Below are 18903 nucleotides of genomic sequence, written 5' to 3' on the forward strand. Positions count from 1 at the left end.
CGATAAATTATATGATGGCATGGCCATAATAATTTCTCATCAAATGTTGTACAGTTGTTGCCATGTCAACCTCTTTTACACGACGATAGTGTTAGTCGCATCTGAAAACAAAAAACATCAAACAAAATTTTGAAACTAGGCGTAATGATGGGTATTATGTAAAATTTTAGAATATCGAGTAGTCATAAAATTGTTTAAATTATACACCGATAAGGTGATCATATGTGTGTCAATGCACCTTATTAGACTGCTGTTGTAAAACAGTGAACACGGATGAGCACGAGAGTCAGGTCCAGAGATAGATACTCTTAAGCTGTGCTTCTTCAAGGACCAGTATAAAGTGAATGTGGTATCCTTAGAAGTGAAGCTCAGGGTGATTGTTTTTACGTCTTCCTTAACGTGTATTGGTTTTGCTGCATTAATGTAGCCGTCAGTTCTTCCCTGAAGTGAAAAAAGAGATTATATTTCAAGAAGTACTATTCAGAGTCTTTCAGGAATTGAATATGCACCACTTTAACATCCTGAAATCAAAATTAGAATTGTCTTCTGAAAATAGTGTAAAGTTGCAACAAGGAAATATGCTTTGGGCAAATCACTTACTGTAACAATATCCAGTCCGCTGATGATAGCAAATTCACGTCCAACAGTTACATTAACAGAAACAGTTCGGGTTCTTACTTGTTGAACAGAACTGTCCTCCCAAGGTTCAAACTCAACTGTTACTTCAAAGGCAGGAGTTGTCGAGCAGTCTTTAAACAGAGTATACCAGCATATGCCTTGAAAACTAACTGGACTACCATCGAATATTGCCATATGCTGTTCACCCGATACACCTGGGTCATCTGGGACTGCAATAAAACGCATAAAATGGGGTTTACATTGCTGAATCTGAATATAGTACATTATATAATCTCGAAACACAGGGAGTTCATTTTGTATTAATCACGTACAAACATCATTTAGATCTTTTTTCACTTCATGTAGTTAAAATGATATTGTAATCACCGGAGAAAGGAAATATGGTATCATAAAAAAGCAAATACTAGAAAAAACTTAAATATTATAGGTAATACAAATATTAAACATTTGTTATGCAGAAAGTAAGGTGTATAAGATTGTCATGGTAATGACTTTATATCCAAATAACCGTTAGTTTCTTGTTAACAGCGAGAGAACAATGGTATTTTTAAATTTACTTTAAATTGTCATTTTATTGCGTCATTGCCACCACTTTGTAATACCATTGCTGCATAGATCAATGAAAATGTGAAATCGATAACGAATTGGAAAAGAACACAAGGGACAAGAACAAGTTTCGAGGTTGCCTCGCTTACAAAAAAAATGTCGATGGTTATTTGCGTTGTACTAACTAATCACGTTAAAGAAACAATTGTCACACCTCTTACGTAAAATTAAATTATTTGAATATAGTAAATAACGAAGTAATTAACTTACTAACTTACTAGGCTCACATATAGCAGTATACATAATATTAGTATCATCACAATATTTATTTTTCCAATAACCATCTTTACTCTGAACACTGAAAGGAATTTGCTAATATCATCAGCTCATTCACACCACTACAAACAAATCTTTCAACCAGACTATTACCACACCACAGGCATGGAAACGTTACACCATCAAATATAACAATTTATACATTGTACATGGCCAATATGAAAGTTATTTTACTTTCAGACAGGAAGTGTTTCATTTCACACTTATATATTATCCGTACAAGTGATGTATTTTGTTAATATATTGTTACAAGGTGGTTTCAATCAATTTAAATTTTCAATATTTATTGACATAGTGTCCCTGATTTGTATCACAGCAGATGAGGAAATTTGAAAAATATGAATTTTGTTATTGTAATAGAAAACGACGAATAAAAATGGTTTCTTTATAAAGCCTATATATTATCATGTCAGTTTATTGTTAGTGTCACATTAGTATAAATTTCATGTATTGTGCCCCTCATTTTAAATTGAAATGAATACACTTACGCTAAACACGAGACTGTGTTCAAGTTACGTGGATCACCTGACATAAAATTATCATAAGTCAATTTTCCACCAGTTGCATATGCAAATTTGTTGATTGCTTGTGAATCGATAGCACCAATCCAAAATAAACCTGTTTGGACATAATCATATACAAATAAATCAATTATCTGTTATGAATTATTCATGCATTATTTAAATTTGCATAAGTTATATCATACCTGAGTATCCTGCCGTTGTTGCTAATGCTTCATCTTGGTCTGCCTGAGTACGGATCTCTGCAAGTTTATAATTCCTCATTTCGCATTCAGCTTTCGCGCCGACCCAGGTTAATGGCCAGAGTACGATTTCATACCTCTCTAAAAAATAAAAAGTTAATAAATGTTTATAATAGTCATAATTTCAGCATAAATCAATAGTATTCAAGGTTCAACTGTTACATTACTTCTTATTATATTATAGCATTATCAATACCAGTGGATTTTATGACGTCATTGCAGCAGATTATTCGCGATAATGTATCCCATTATTGAACATCAATGCCCTGTGCCATGGATATGAATATAATGTTGGTTTCGAAAACGAATAAAGGAGAAACTATTGAAAAAAGAAGAGAAATTGTTAGATAACAAGTATTTAATACTAAAATCGGCATCAAATAAAACGGTCCATTACCAATAACATCAGATTTCAATATTGAAATCGGACAATTTTGTGAGGGTATCGTCGTCTGTTCTGTATGCCAAAGCGCGTTCGCTCGAAGCGTTTCATCTAGTACGCGCGCTTCTAGATTTCGCGACTGATGCCGCTGTCATAGTGGCCTCCCGATTAGTTCGCCTTATCGTGTTGATGAAGTGAGGTTAACCGAGGGTGATTTATCGAAGCAAATGCGATAAACGAGTATACGAGTACAGAGAGATGAATATACACGTAGTTCTGTTTCTGTAGAGAGTAGTACTACACAATTTGCGAAACGAGATCGATGATGATCGACGTGACTTGTATTTCCTAAGCGTCGGCTCCCGGTAACAGTTTGCATAAGCAAAAGAAAGTACATGCATGTTTTCAGGAGCGTCTTTTTTATTTTTATAATCAGATTAGAATCACTGTAGGTTCTCCTTCAAGGATGGCTAACACCCATTAGCTTTTCAGTCATGCTCGTTCGCTCGCTTCGCCTGTAAGTTTCGTTCAGTTTGACTTTAAAGTATTCGTCAAATCACCGCCCTCCCGTGGAATTTAAAATAACTTTTACTCAGACAGGACAGTTGCCAACAACATCTACCTTGATGGTTTGAAAACACTAGTGAGATGGGGTCACGATGCAACTACATACATCTATCCCGGGTACGCACCCCTACGCACAGTCGATCCAGCTGGACCACGGCGGCGATTTAGCGTAGCGTAGTGCAAAGCAGCGGTGGACACCGAAACGGCGTATCAGTCACGGTGTGCCGTTCGCTCGGGCGATCACTCCATACCACACATCAGTCACTCATTCACTGACAATGTAAATGAGTTCAATACAATATTGTTTGATGGATTAAAACTAGATTCTTAGTTTGCCATATGAGATTGTTGAAACAGTTTCCAGAAAGACATTTTAAATGATTTACATTCGCGAGCCAGTGTCTCTGAAACTATTCCGTTCACTGTGGATATTTCGCCAAATTGTCCGCTTTTTAGAGGCAGCAAATCCACTGTTATTGACAACGCTACAAAATAATAAACTCCCCGACAACTCATAATTGACTCAAGCACACTTTGTTCTACATATATTGCGGGACGTTCATTATTGCTTAAATATACTCATTATATGCACAAACTGGTCTGTACAACATGCTGAAAATCCGATAACATCGCATTCATACCAAAATATCCCATTATATATGATATAAAGCAGCAATGAAGACGTCCTGAAAAATCATTCTCAAATGTATTGATATATAATGAAGATTCACAGCTTGTAATCGCTAACAACTAACACGTGATTCGTAAACAACTATACTACTTTATACGTGAGCAAATGTTATTTCCATTTAAAAACAGCCGTGAGCAGATGTAAATAAGAATCGTGACCTATGGCCAGATTTGGGAAGTTGTGTACGCATTTCCCACCCCTTGCACATGTCGGTGCAGTCGTTTTTACCCCCGTTTCAAATATTTCTGTCCTGTAAACTCTACAAATTACGTGTGGTGTATACTTATTGTAAACAAATTTAAAACATCAAGTCATTCGCTAAGGATGGTCAATGAGTGAAGGTTATACTATTCTGTTGGTGGATAGTATATCATCGAGACTACATTCAATGTTGACAACATCGGCAAAATGTTAATGAAATTTTAGCGTAAATGATTGAATAATTAATTAATTGATTGAGTGACAAAACTCCTATCTAGATTATTACTTACTTGCTCGTTTTTCAGTAGATCTCTGTGAAATAAAAATGAAATAGAAATAGTGATATAAACATTATTTCGTTTTCAGAGTAATTGCTATACTTGTAGTAAGTATCGTTTTGAAGGGAATAAAACAATCTAAACTGCGTTTTTATAAGTAATATGAATTTTCTCAAATCATTACATTGGTCACCAATATCACCCGAGGAAAATCAAGTGAGCTGCAAAATATAATCGATTTGGTGTACAACCAACTTTGGCAAACATAGTATATGTCTATTTTATTGGTACCGACCAATGAATAGACCATTTTCCGTACACTGCGAGAATCACGCGTTATGCGTGAAATCGAACGTAAAAACAGGACAAACAAAGGTCATAGCCTCGTAGTCGCGTCAAACATCGCGTGGGATTCGACAAACGCGAAAGTATTTCGGGGACATTTCCATGCTTAATAATGTGCTGTCCACATTTGATGATAGGCAATTTCGATTAAGTGAGGGTATTCGGAAGCAATATTCCTCTGTCGAAGATCGGCCGGTCAATGTAAGCTGCGAAATAAAGAAATTCTATTTCAAAATCAAATCGTTCGATTTTTGCGGCAGACGTTCGACGCGCGTCTTTCATGCATCTCGCGAGATCTCGCAATTGTTCGGAAAATCACCTATTAGGTATTATGTATGAGTTCTGGGAAGGTTGTTGGGTGGACGGTCTTTCTCCCAAGCCGCTGGAGTGTTGCCAGTGTCTAAAAGATAGTGAATTTAAGTTTTACTTTATCAAAATCATCAACCAAACAGTTGATATTAACTCGTGTTAAATAAAATTCGAAACAGCGCATATTCTTTGGGATACAAGGAATTTTCAACTTCCAAAATTTCTCATATTTCGCTTAGAATATATATCCCCTTCACACAAAAATAGTAGTGGAACATACATAAAAACCAGACATATTAACAAGACAAGACACAAGCAAACATATGACTGACAGCTCACACTTATAGGTTGTGCTGGATTTGAAGTGAGCAAGCCAACTGTTCAAAAGGGTCATGCGTATGCATAGACAGTTGCTTCTCAATAATGCCGGGAAGTTTCAGATTATTTTGTGTATGTTGATTTTTGAATAAAAAAACGCACATGTTAACTGTCACAGTGTACGGCCTGCTTATTGAGAGGGTCACCCACAGAACTCGCACAGGACAGGGCGATCATTCACTGCTAGAATGGGGTAGACAAAATAGTAGTACTGGACATGAAATGCACATACATTAAATATCGAGTTAAAGCCCCTGACTTTAATACCTCTCAAAATAATTACAAGAAATAAACCACAGAAAATACAATGAATAAAGTCACTAAAACAGGAGATTGCCTAGGGAAGTGTGCATTGGTGATAACGCACAGCTCTAGGATGTAGACAGTCAATGGCTGGCAGAGGAACGCGGTTATTCTGGAGGACACCGCTGAAAGCAGAAGATCACAGAGCAGTTCATACAAGTCTCACAGAGTGACGATTGAAGCCTGTACAACTTGTAATATCGCAGCAGCTACTAACAGGATACACTGTAGACATGATGGACCACAACTGTTTTCACTGCAACCTGTTTATAACCTGGGTTTCTACATGAGTCAATCTGAATGTGATCTTGCTAGCAGCTGTGTCACGTAGGCACTCAGTAGTTCATAAACACCTTTTGTCATGTAGAACACAAGCACATCTGGTATATTCCAACTGTACTTCCAGAGTTGAAAACAAGTTATCACAGGGTAATGCACACCGTTATTTTTTTACATACTTCCATGCACACTTCTATTTGCAAAGTGTGGGGTAAAACATAGATTAAAAGATGCTGACAGTGACAATAAAAATAATATATTCCTCAATTTCAATACAACTATTTTTTTCCATAAGAGAATGCATCCTTTCAAAAGTCAACGAACGTGACGGTAAGCGTTCGTAACAATTTATTATTTCTTTTTGTAAAACAAAAATGAAGTCCCGACTTTGCCAGTCTAAGGTAATCAATGCAATATGGGTTGAACTCACTTGTAATCTAATTACCAGTTAGCAAAAACCTAGACATATAAACTTACCTCTGTTGAAGCTGCTCCAGAGAAACTGGCTATAGTGAGTATTATCAGTAAGTGCAACATCGTCGTCGTTGAATGATTTGCAGTGCAAGTCAACTCAGTTTTAGATGACCAGATACACCACGTGAGTGCATTTCTATTGGTGTATAATTTGCATAATCCGAGTAGTTCCGGTATATCACATTGGTAGTCTTCAAATGTCTATTGAATAGCTGACTTTAGTGGTTAATGCCAGCCCCCCCTTCTTTGGTATTTTACTTTGCATATAATAATGAGAATTTTTATCGATAATTACAGGAAAAAAAAATTCACATCATTTACCTGAATTCATCTGATTAAGGATGCTACATTTCTAATAATATACAACCTAGAGTTTGAGTCAGAACTTCTATTAAAATCAACCATATTAATTTGCAAAAGAGTAAAATTTAAATTTAATTAACCCACGTTAATTATTTAACTAATACATGCTGTCATATTTATTTCTTTAAAAGTTGATTGAATTTTATTCAGACAGTCCAATCTTAAATTGTTCAGCTGCCCGAACATCAACATTATTACGCCAGTCATATGATGCAATAATAATGTAGTCACACTTATTAGTATGAGTGCTTTGTTGGGATATCACGATATAACGAACGATGGAGCGATACACATGCTGTCTTCAGTTCAATTCAAGTTTAGTACATCAGCTGTGTTTATATCTTTTGTTAAAATGACACGACACAACAAAAGATGGAGCTATGCACATTTTGTCCTAATTTTAATCTGTGGTTTGACAATGTTCCCTACTATATATTATTATTTATTTTGCCGATTAGTATGTGGGCTGTGTATATATGTTTTGTTGAAATGAGACGACACAACAAGTAAAGGGGCTATGCACATGTTGTCTTAATTGTAATGCGTGGTTTGGTAATTTGCATCACGAAATGTTTTGATTCAACTCACACTGCATGAAAATTCGAATTTCCGTCGTAACCGCTTGCCGGATTAGCAACGTGTTTTGCAGTAAATCCGTTGTTTACATTTGGGTGTGTAAACGTTCGAGTTTCCCTGGCGTAACCGTCGAAACTGAAACGACGTAAATTTAAAGGTTGCGCGTTTGGTACGTCCAGTGTAAACAGCGAAAATTTCCAAATTTGCTGTCGTTTTACGTTGAACTTAAAGAACTTATATACTACGTTGCCCGTTGTATATTTTCAGCGTAAATTGACGGGCAACTCTGAGTTTGTCGTTGTTTTACGTTCAACTTATTAAGCGGAAATCACGCACATTGAACTGCTGCACTACTGGCTTGACATGGTAGAAATCATTCACTTTTCATATAAACCTGCTTAGGTGGCCAGGTCTAAAGACTATAGAAATATATTTCTAACTAATCCGTTTATAATTAACTAATTTATCATCAACTATATATTTTTTGTGTTACAATGGTATTGTTTGAACTAATACTCAACGATTCGATTGTGGCGAAGTGCTTAACTAGCGACTGTAATTGTACATTACATAAATATGCTATTATAGCGACATATAATAATTTATTACATACGCATTCGTAGTGACTAATAATACTATTACTTCAGTTATTGAGCCCTCGCCGATCTCAAATCCAGTAGAACTTTACAATTCATGCGAAGCAAAATAGCTGCTTATCATGGCTTACGCGATGGTTGTACGCCCTATGTAAATTGTGTATGTTGTCTATGGAATTAACACTTTTGCGACTATTGGCCTTGGATCTTCCATGGATAAGGTATGGGTTTAACCCGCACCATCGCTAATCCTACGAGCACGAAATATGTTTTGAGGTTAACCTGAATTTGAGATTTACTGGATTCCGGCAGAGCGAGATCCCGGTGGACATTATCTCAGAAAACATGTGTTTAGATAATGTAATTTTTAAGTTACACATTACAATAGAACAGGATCGACAAGGAACGTTGATGTACTAGTAGATCTAAACGGTCCCCAATTCTTTATTTTAAAATACAAATAGTTCTATTGTGGCTTTATAAATCATAATATATAATATACAGCTAAAAAATAGGTGGTTTAACAATTAACGGATTATGGTATGCTCACATTAAATCCATTGTCTCCATTGATTTCGATGTACTGTCTGGGATTTTGTTCTACACGGATTGTGTCTACAGGGAATGTTTTCTATATCATCACTTATATTACATTTTTTTTAAATGCTATAATACTGTGAAATGTATTGCAATACTTGAGAACCATGTCATTTTCAGGGACAATTTTATGATCTTGTTTTATAAAGATGGTGTCTACTCATGAGTTACTGTAGCACACGAATCTACCGGAGTGTTTTTGTGAACGGCAGGTCGGCCCTGGGATTCCGGCCCTGGATTTACGCGACTAATTGACGTAATTTTAAAACATACGACAATTCGACAACCACTCTGTAAAATAGCGTTATTTCAAACAACACCACTTAGCATTAAATAGTAATTATCCCCCGAGGCGTTATAATTGGACAACTTGAAGCGGGTGAGCCAAAAACCAACAGCTAACATAGCAACAGGCGTATTTATAACTGTTGTGACGTTGCTTCTCTTTCACGGGATAAAAATCGTTCTACTATTACATCACTTCTGCTTTAAGATCTCGTAATCGTGACAAGCACTACGGTTGACGCTGTGAAATCACGTCTGTTCAGTCTTCCTACTTAGAATTCATAATTGAGATTGTTCTAGCATTTACTAATATTGTTGACGTTTATTATTTGGGCTCTTTCACGGGATAAAAATCGTTCTACTATTACATCACTTCTGCTTTAAGATCTCGTAATCGTGACAAGCACTACGGTTGACGCTGTGAAATCACGTCTGTTCAGTTTTCCTACTTAGAATTCATAATTGAGATTGTTCTAGCATTTACTAATATTGTTGACGTTTATTATTTGGGCTCAAATGTAATATTCAAGATAATAAATGTTGTTGGATATCGATAATAAGGTGGTTTCACATTGTAAAATAATGCAGGCTTTTGTGGAGGGGCTGTGGCTTAACTCAATTTCGAATCAAAATATTCGGGCGGTATAAATAAATCATAGCTTGGAAAAGGCCATTGATGAAAGGGCGTTGGTCTTCGCTCAGTGCGTGTTTGAATTTTATGTAAATAAACAATGTGTTGTATACGTCGCTGTGAGTTCATATCGAACACGACGCGGCGCGACGACCATTGCATTTTAATCCCAAGGTTAGGTGGCCTAACTACAGAATGATCAACCGCTAGATCTAGACACCATCCCTCAACACGGTGTGTAAAATAAACGATCTTCAGTATTTGAAATTCGCACCTATCGTTATATGTGTAGGTATCAGTTACTAGTATTTCAAACAATAAGTATGATTTTGGCCATTGAAAAAATGGTATATGCTTGTATTTTGCGCATGTATTTATGACCAATTTCAAGAGTAAGAGTCGTAACTGTCGAAGGTACAAGTATCGTGACACTTCCATACATTTAATTACGTCTTTACACTTGAATAAAGTCGCCGCTTGAAAAGAATGGTATTTACGAAATTTAAAATAGCCAAGCCTTCCGAATTCGAGCCTCTTGGTTGATTTGACAACGTAGGTATAATTTATTCTAAAAAGTTAAAGTTCGGTAAACATGAAACTAAACTAAAATATCTCCTGCTTTTCACGTGCGACATGTTTATTAGAAAACAGAGTTAAGCGAATGTATTTAGATATTAATGCGTTGTTAATAGAGTTCATATTCATATTCACTCCATTTCAAATAAACTAATTCACCATTGGAACTTCGCCCAAAAAATGTCGCTGTTCACTCAGTAGTCGCAGCGAGTGTTGTGTCTAGTCCATGATACACGCAGTCTCGACTTTTGTTAAATGCGACAGTAAAAATATACGTTTCACTTGGTATCACATTAGGGTAAAGCTGTGGGGTGGGATGCTAAACGGCGGGATATTCGATACCCTTGAACATGCAATATAAATCACGTGTATACAGTGCATTCTAATTATTCTTCGAAAATAAAACAACAATACAAATAAGTACTTTTCATTTTATAATTTACATAATACTGAACGTAATAATGACCGAGAAGACTGGTTGTTACAGTTGTTTACAGAAATATTTAATACATAGTCTATTACGTGATATCGGTGATCAGTTGATGTCGTCATTGAGTTTTACAACAATATTAAAACATACTAGTAGTCCATTTCCTTATTTCGGCGTACATGTTTAGTTGTTTACATAAATATTTAGTGTATAACCACTTTCGGAATAACGTTTTTTAAAAAGTTATTTTCCAAACTACAAAACGCCAACGTCTTTTAAAATAGTATGATACAGGTAAAAATGTGAAAGGCGCTGGTCGTTGCGCAGCGCGTTTTCGTACTTCATGTAATGAAGCAATGTTTACACGTGTTGTATACGTCGCTATGAGTCCCCTATCCAACAGAACGCGATGACCACCACCCTTTGAACAAAAGATTTTTTTATTTTATATGCTGACCAACAAATATCAGGATAACAATGTTTTAAACGTTTGTAAAACTAACAACGCAAATCTTCCTGAAAATGGCGCGAATTGAAAAAAAACCATATTTTGAGAAGGTGTTTAAGAGATGCCACGGTGTAAATAAACATTTCAAACAGGGTTTGTTTCGTTCGTAGAATTTTATTTTGGATCATAAAAAACGTGCTGCATTTTTTTTTCTGTCTTTAGCATATTTCAGAATGATAGATATTGTTCCTTCGTATTTCTACGAATGATCTGTTTATACCATCCGAGTATACAGGATTAATTTCACCCAACCTGTCACTAATTTTCGCTTTATTTTGAAAATATCGCCCACTGCGCGGATTTTAATTCGTGCTTTTGACATCGATATTTTGGGGAAAACACATCCATATTTTCTTCGTTTCTTTGCCCTAGGGAGTTAGCGTTGCCTTTATCAAGTAACTGTCTCGATAATCATTTATGAAAGGAGAGAGCATTCCTGGATTCAAACACAGTTCGGCTCCTTCAGCATGTTTAACAAAAGGTCGTAGTTCAAATTGCGTTCGGGATGCAAAGTATAATAGATTGTCGTTCGTCCGTGTCGTGTCGTGTCGTTCGAAATTTAATAGTACATGTAGTTAATACTCTATTACTCGTTGTATCCTCAAACTTTACCATTGAAACAACAAATTCAACCACTCATGTACCAGTGATCAGTGTTTGAGCCAGCGATTGGTGTTTTAAATAAGCGAGCGAGAAAAGAAAGTGATACAAATGTGTTTTTTCGGTCGGAAGAGATCCCGTGGTCGGATATTATGTGATAATTGGTTGCTTAAAACCGATAAAAGCGGGTGATTGGGCGAAATTAGTAGCGTGGCCAGTTTATAAATTCAGAAACGTCCCCAAGTAAGGACACGGTAGAAAGAGTTGGTAGTAAACGCAGGGGAGTTCAGAGGGGGAGCAGCCACCACCCCTTTACCGTGAAAGCGTAAAATCTCGACTCATTTTTGTTTCGTTCTTATATTTAATATTAGGTTTTGAGGGCTGCTGAGGCCACTAAAAAAGACTAAATGATCCAAAAAGAACTCATTAGAGACATATGCCTATTCAGAATTCGGTTTGCCAGTACATAATCCAGTTTTAACACCTTGACTACTCTATTGACAATGACTGTTTATCCTGGTTTGGTACTTAGGGTGACCGGTAAACAGTGTCCACAACGTGCTGTGCATGATTTCGGCACGAATTAAAAATCAGTTGTAAGCTGAAATTTTCATATGCGAGGAAATCCTAATTACCAGTATGTTCACGTGTTTGGTAGTCGTTAGCTAAAGATTTTTGGGTTTCGTTTGCTAAGTTACAGAGTTTCGCCTAACTGTTTTTGCTGAAATACATTGTATACTGTATATAATGTTGTCTTTTTCTCTCAACTGTGATGTGATATTTAATCTGATGGGACTACAACTCTTAATTTAGCCATGGAACTATAAACCTCAGGAAGAACAACGAAACTAAGAGGATTAAAAAAACCTTTGTTTTAGTTTATCTTATAGTGTTTTCGCCTTTGTTTCCACAACATTAGTCAAACTCCATGTTAGTTGCCGCTGATACGCTCGTATCAACCGCTTTGCTGGAAACGGAAAAAATATTTCATATCTGCGCAGTAAAATATTTCACTCACTACGCATGCGCAAACAAGTCGGTCTGCAAGGGTGACCTTCAGTGTACCGGAAGTCGTGAAACTGGTCGGAGTTTGGCATATTTTTCGATGAGTTTTCATCATTTTCAATGTCGTGTTTTGATTACTTCTTGTTTTTTTTCAACCCTCGATAAAATAATGTTGCTAAATTTTGTGAAACATGGGGTTTGGTATGCTGTTTGTTGTAGAGATATCCCAACTAATTCTGTGTTCCCCTTCGATCGCCAGAAGTGGCAATGTGTTTTTTTCCCCGTTGAATGTCGCTTATTTATCAGAATTTTTGGCTCGCCGCCATTGTTTTTTATTATACTTTTATGTCGACCATGGTGTTTACCTATGGTTTTTTTTTTTTTTTCGATCTGGGAAAAACAAACGAAAGGTCGGTTGGGACACGTATGACATAATTATAATCTGAGTTGTCCTATATTCGTACTGTAATCATCGCCAATTTCGAGAAACAGAGTATTACCTGTATTGTATGTCATTGAATGTCACGGATTTACCATGTTCAATCTGGATTCCATCATTTTCATTAGCTAACTGTAATTATTTTAAAATTGATTGATTTGTAAGCGGTATTTTGTATTCAATCATACTGATTTAAACTCAAGTTGGTAATAATATTTTTGGCCATGTCAATGCATCACTCTTTTATATCCATGCATGCTGATGATTTCCTGTACCATGGCCAGCTCATTACATTCACCTTATTCATATAATTAATTACCTTCAACATTTTACTGTGGTAATTGTTAGTGTTATTTGGAATTCATTGAAATTATATCATTATATGTACAAGTTTCCATCATATAGTTTAATAACATGTTTGTTTTTTTGCCTAGAGGAATGGATTTACACAGAGAAAAGTTGAGAAACTATTGCCGATTATGTGGAGAGGCCAGGGCAAAACCATATAAAAAATACCGGAATCCAACAGCAAAACTGGGTTTTTCAACAAGTATTTCAAAATATTTTTCTGTGGACGTTGTAAGTGAAGATTGTCACATTTCCCTCCATTTATATGCCAGATATGTCACAAAAAGGTGCACAGATGGAAGAAGAGGTCTGCAAAGAGGTTGAAATGTTCCTTGAACATTAATGTAAGCATCATTTCATCCTCATGATTATGGTTGCAGAATATGCTTTTCTAATACATCTCCTGATGATGTCACATCAGAAAGAAGAAACACTTTGTTAGAAACCGTAACAAAGATTGCTAAGAATGGAGGATTTGTTGTTGAGAAAGGAGAAAAAAGTATTCGGTGCATCAAGTTTGTGAACCAAAGTCAGGCAATAGGGATATGGCTTGAAGTTGAAGCCAATGGTTGCTGGTGCTGTAAATGTAATGGTCGGTTTGCAAATCAGTGTTCACAGTTGACCCAAATTCCAGGAACATTGACTACTGAATCAGTTGCACCGCTACTCAATGCGCTTAGTCAGTCTTCAGTATGCAGTGGAAGTCTTGGTTTTGTTGACCTCTGTCGAAAGAAATCTCCTAACAAACCAGCTTTGTTCAGCAACCGCAAGAGGCAAATTGTTGCCTTTGAATAGAAAGGGTTTTCTTCCAACTCTACTGTAAGAACATCATCGTGTGAACTGTTGATTAGTGAAACTAACCAAACATATTCGGTGTGTTCAATTTACAAGTCAGATCTTGCTGCATTGAACAAGTCCAACAGATCAAAGTCTTCTTTAATATCAGGAAAAGTGAGAAATGACTTACTCAGTCAAACTCAATTACAGAAGAAGGCAAAACAGTTGCAGGCAGAAAGACAACTCCTGAAGCGAAAGGTTAAAAACTTGAAGAAAAAATGCAAGAAGGAATTGACAAAGATGTGTCCATATTAGATGGCAGTATGTCTCAGTCTTTGACAACAGTAATGGAAGAAAATACAAACAAAGTCGAATCAATCTTTGGTAAGAACAGTCCACAATTGTTATTGTGGGAGGAGCAGAGAAAGGCTGCAGCTGCAACAACATCAACTCAAAGACGATGGCATCCAGCTTTGGTTAAGTGGTGCATAGCATTGCGTGCAAAGTCTCCCTCTGCAAATCATATGATTCGTGGATCAAAATTTCTCATTCTACCACAGGAGATTACCCTCAAGAACTACACACACTATACTGAGGCGAAAAGCGGTTAAACAGTGCAGTCCTGAAACGCGCAAAAGAAGACATCAACTTTAAAGAAATGGCAGAGTTCCAAAAAAATGTTTCCCTCGTATTTGATGAGCTGAAGATCAAGTCAGGCCTTGTCTACTCAAAAAATGCTGGTAATTTAATTTGTTATGTGGACTGTGGAAATGTAAATAATGAAATTGATGACTTGATCTGCAGCCTCAAAAAAGATAACCCTGGTATTGATGATGCCCTCTCGACGCCACTGGCAACTCGTGTATTAGCTGTAATGGTACGGGGTATTTGTTCATCTCTCAAAGAAGTCTTTGGATGGTTTCCCTGTGTAGGTTTCACTAGTAGCCATCTGTTTTGGACCATCTGGGAAGGAGTATCCATGTTTGAATATGCTGGATTTTTTGTGCGGACATTTGTTGCTGATGGAGCCACTCTGAACAGAATTTTTTTCAGAATTCACAGAACCAATAATGATACACCTACTGAGGAACCTGTGTACTTGACAATTAATCCTTATGCTCCTACTCGCAAAATATACTTTATTTGCGATGTACCACATCTCATCAAGACAACCAGAAATAACTGGAAAAGTTCTTGATGGCACAACAATACTAGAAATTTGCATGTGAGTATATTTAAATATATTATATAAAACAAATTTGTATATATTCATTCCATTAATTCCATTAAAACTTGTTGCCAGGACCCTTGTAAGTGTAATTATCTATCGTAATATGAACTGTTTGCAGTACAACAAGCAGAATATCTCTTGGCTACAGTTGGTTGATGTGGTGAAAAAAGAAATTTACATGAGCGATCAAGATAATAATGGAGTTGTGCCTCTCAGGAAGTTATCAAAAATAACATATGAACACCTTCACCTTACCCCGTCATTGAGGATGAAAGTCAGATTAGCTGCGCAGGAAGTAATATACAGATGACATGATTGGTTCCTGTTAAGTTCATAACACTGGTGATGTGTTGTCAAGTCACTTTCGGCATTTTTCTATTCTCAGGGGCGGACGTCCGGGCATTTTCACCACCTAGCAACCACTGCCGGTGAAAACAAGCATTGAAAACTCACAGAAAACTGTACTTTAGACTTTTTGTTAAAACTCTCTTGAATAATACAACATACAACAAGACTACATCTATATCCAAAACATAATTTGTTTATTATACAAATTTGATTGTTCAGGGTTACCGAAAAGTTTAGTTTTAGCTGCTTCTTCAATTTGAGTTGTTTTCACTGGCTTTTCGACCAACGTTCTATGGCAGGGCGTGTTTGACTCAAGCCCATAGATATACATAGTACAGTGGTGCGCGTCGGTGGTCACTAGCAACCTCAAACTATTTGTGACATAGCTCCGCCCCCCTGAGAATCAAGGACAAAACAAAACAATAATTCTAACTCTTGTTTATTTTATTTTTTATTAGGTGTTAAGTTCTAGTGTTGATAATGCGTTGGTCACAAGAGGTCGCCATGACATTAAATCAACAGAGAACTTTATCTTTATGATTGATACATTCTTTGATTGTTTAAATGTTTCTAAGCTTGGCCAAAAAAACGCCTGCTCTTGCACCATATCGGAGTATTGATGACTGGAGGTTTGAGGTAAATGTATTTTTTTACATACTAGTATTGCAAAACTGTGGAGATGTTGTTTGGCTGTCATAAGAATTCCATCATATTCTGCTATGCTCTATGGCTAATGTAATTTGACTGTTATTCTTTTAGTGGTTGGAGAGAGAATTTCTTGGTTTTCTCAGAAAATGGAAGGAACAGTGTATGACGACAGAAAATTTATCTGTGGCTGAAAAGCGAAAAATGTGCCTCAGTAGAGAGACTCTGGAAGGCTACAGGATAACTGGTGAGTGACCATATATTACATTCGTTGGTCGGCGTGTGCTGGATACATTTTGATGTGATTTCCCTGCGATTTTAACCATTGTGAAAAGCTCTCAAAGTGTAAGGGTTTAAAAGTAGATATCACTAAATGTATGTTTCTAAAACAATGTTTGAACATTTTCTTCATAAATTCACTTATGCGGATTCGCTTTGTATGCTCTTCAGCGTTCTCCACAGTATGTTGAAGCAATTTCACTTGTTTCAGCTTCCATGAAAACAATACAAGTTATTCATTTGTAGTTTGAGGCTATTTCTGTGAAACAATTTGTCTATTTTTATGTTAATATGAAAATATTATGCAAATTCGCTACACTGCTAAATATGACCAACACTTTTTTGCAGTGAGATCGTTTGTTGCAGTTGCCAAGGAGTTACTGTGTGCAGGAGTTGAATTCGTCTTATCAGAGAAATGTACCCAAGACCCACTTGAAGAATATTTTAGTCGACAGCGTGCATGCATTGGTCACAATGACAATCCCACTGTTGAAGAATTCAGCAGAAACACTCTATCCCTTCAAGTTGCTGGATCGCAGCAATTACAGGCAACAACTAGAGGTAACTGTATTCTTCAAGAACTAGTGATGCAGCAACTGTCTAATGTACATTTACCTCGAAGGCCCAGAAAGGGTGAAATGTAATCAGTAACTGTATTCTGTATTCATTGTATGGTTACGCCTTCTAAAATTTTCCTTCAAGATAAACCTGTGTATTCAACTTCCCCTTATTGCCCTTGTTGATGCTCCGTTTATATTTTTGGTGGTTAACCTAAATCAGAATGCAGGGAATTTTCAAATTAAACTACAAGCAGTTATTGACCAACTGTAAACTATTTTTTTTTCCCAAATACCCCTATCAATCTAGCTTGTTACATTTGCTCGATTCATTTTTCTGGAGATTCCCATTTATAATATATTGGTACAAATGTACAATTTTATGGTAGTTTTAGTTAATTCAATAAGTGTATAATACTAATACTTTCTGTAACTGTAAATTTAGCCATTGACATGCTGTTGATATCTGTACTAGTGTTTATTTTGTTTTTTTCATTTTCAATTTTTCCTTGTAATTAAATTGTACATTGTTCTGTTCGTGCTAATTTCAGTACAGTCATTTTAAGTAATATTATATTATCAGTGTGGCGACTCATTTTATAATTCTTGGGCAGGTCTGCTCAATAAAGGATAATGGGATATACTGAAGAATTCTTGTGAAATAAAGTAATTGTTTATTATGGAATTGCTTGTGCCAGCTTTGTTTGTAGTAAGCCAGGTGGGATGGATGAAAATAAACAATTATTAACTTGTGATGGCAGTATTTATTCATCAACCAAAAATTATGGTAAATATAACAACTCCAAAAATACAAAACTGGAAGTAAACACTTGCATTGAATATTCACAAAATAACCAGTTTACTTTCGCAATTGCTTCCTGAGACTTTTCTCTCCCCTTTTTGATATTTTTTGGTCACGTCTCTTTCTCAGGTATGTGTACACATTTGCATATGAAGAAATAATCTGCTGGAACAGAGAGGTTGACACTGTACTACTCTCAATATTGGCTGACAGTATATTACATCCACTGATGCCACTGGATGATTCGGATAACATTTTTGTGAGCGATTCTCTTAAGTTAGAATCTCTGTAAGATCTCACTTTTTGTACATGTAGCATGCGTCTAACTACATTCTCAATTCTACGAAAAAACAAATAAACCTGATCATTAATTCTAAAAAGACCACCACGGTTCACCTGTACAGTCGACCTTTTTGTGTAGTGCATGTCTGCACACCAGAGTCTACACACTTCCAGGCTTGGATTACCTCTAGACATTCCCTGGCAAAATCACTGTCAATCTTGCCATAAGATTTACTCAACTGAAATGGAACAAATCCAGCTATGTATCTCAAGACTTGTTCCTCTTCTTCAGATAAACTGACATTCTCAGCATGTGGTGTTACATTTGTGGTGCATGAACCACTGTAACAATACCTTAATAAGGGATGTGGACAAAAATTGCGACAGGAACAATTTTTCCCTTGGAGGTATTGTAAAACTACATGACAACAAAAATGTATCAATTATCATTGGTATACAGTTTCTAATTTGCAATGAATGAAAGAGAGTACTCATTGAGTCCAGGGAATTGGATGTTAAGTTGGCAACATTAACACT

At 36.3% G+C, this 18903-nt stretch overlaps 1 pseudogene; it reads left to right on the top strand.

Annotated features, from left to right (window-relative positions):
* The first annotated feature begins 16337 nt into the window (after positions 1-16337).
* On the top strand, positions 16338-18376 carry LOC144354694 (uncharacterized; annotated as a pseudogene).
* Positions 18377-18903: the final 527 nt, after the last annotated feature.

The sequence above is a fragment of the Saccoglossus kowalevskii genome, chromosome 20, assembly GCF_978046115.1.
Source record: "Saccoglossus kowalevskii chromosome 20, keSacKowa6.1, whole genome shotgun sequence".
Classification (NCBI taxonomy): domain Eukaryota; kingdom Metazoa; phylum Hemichordata; class Enteropneusta; family Harrimaniidae; genus Saccoglossus; species Saccoglossus kowalevskii.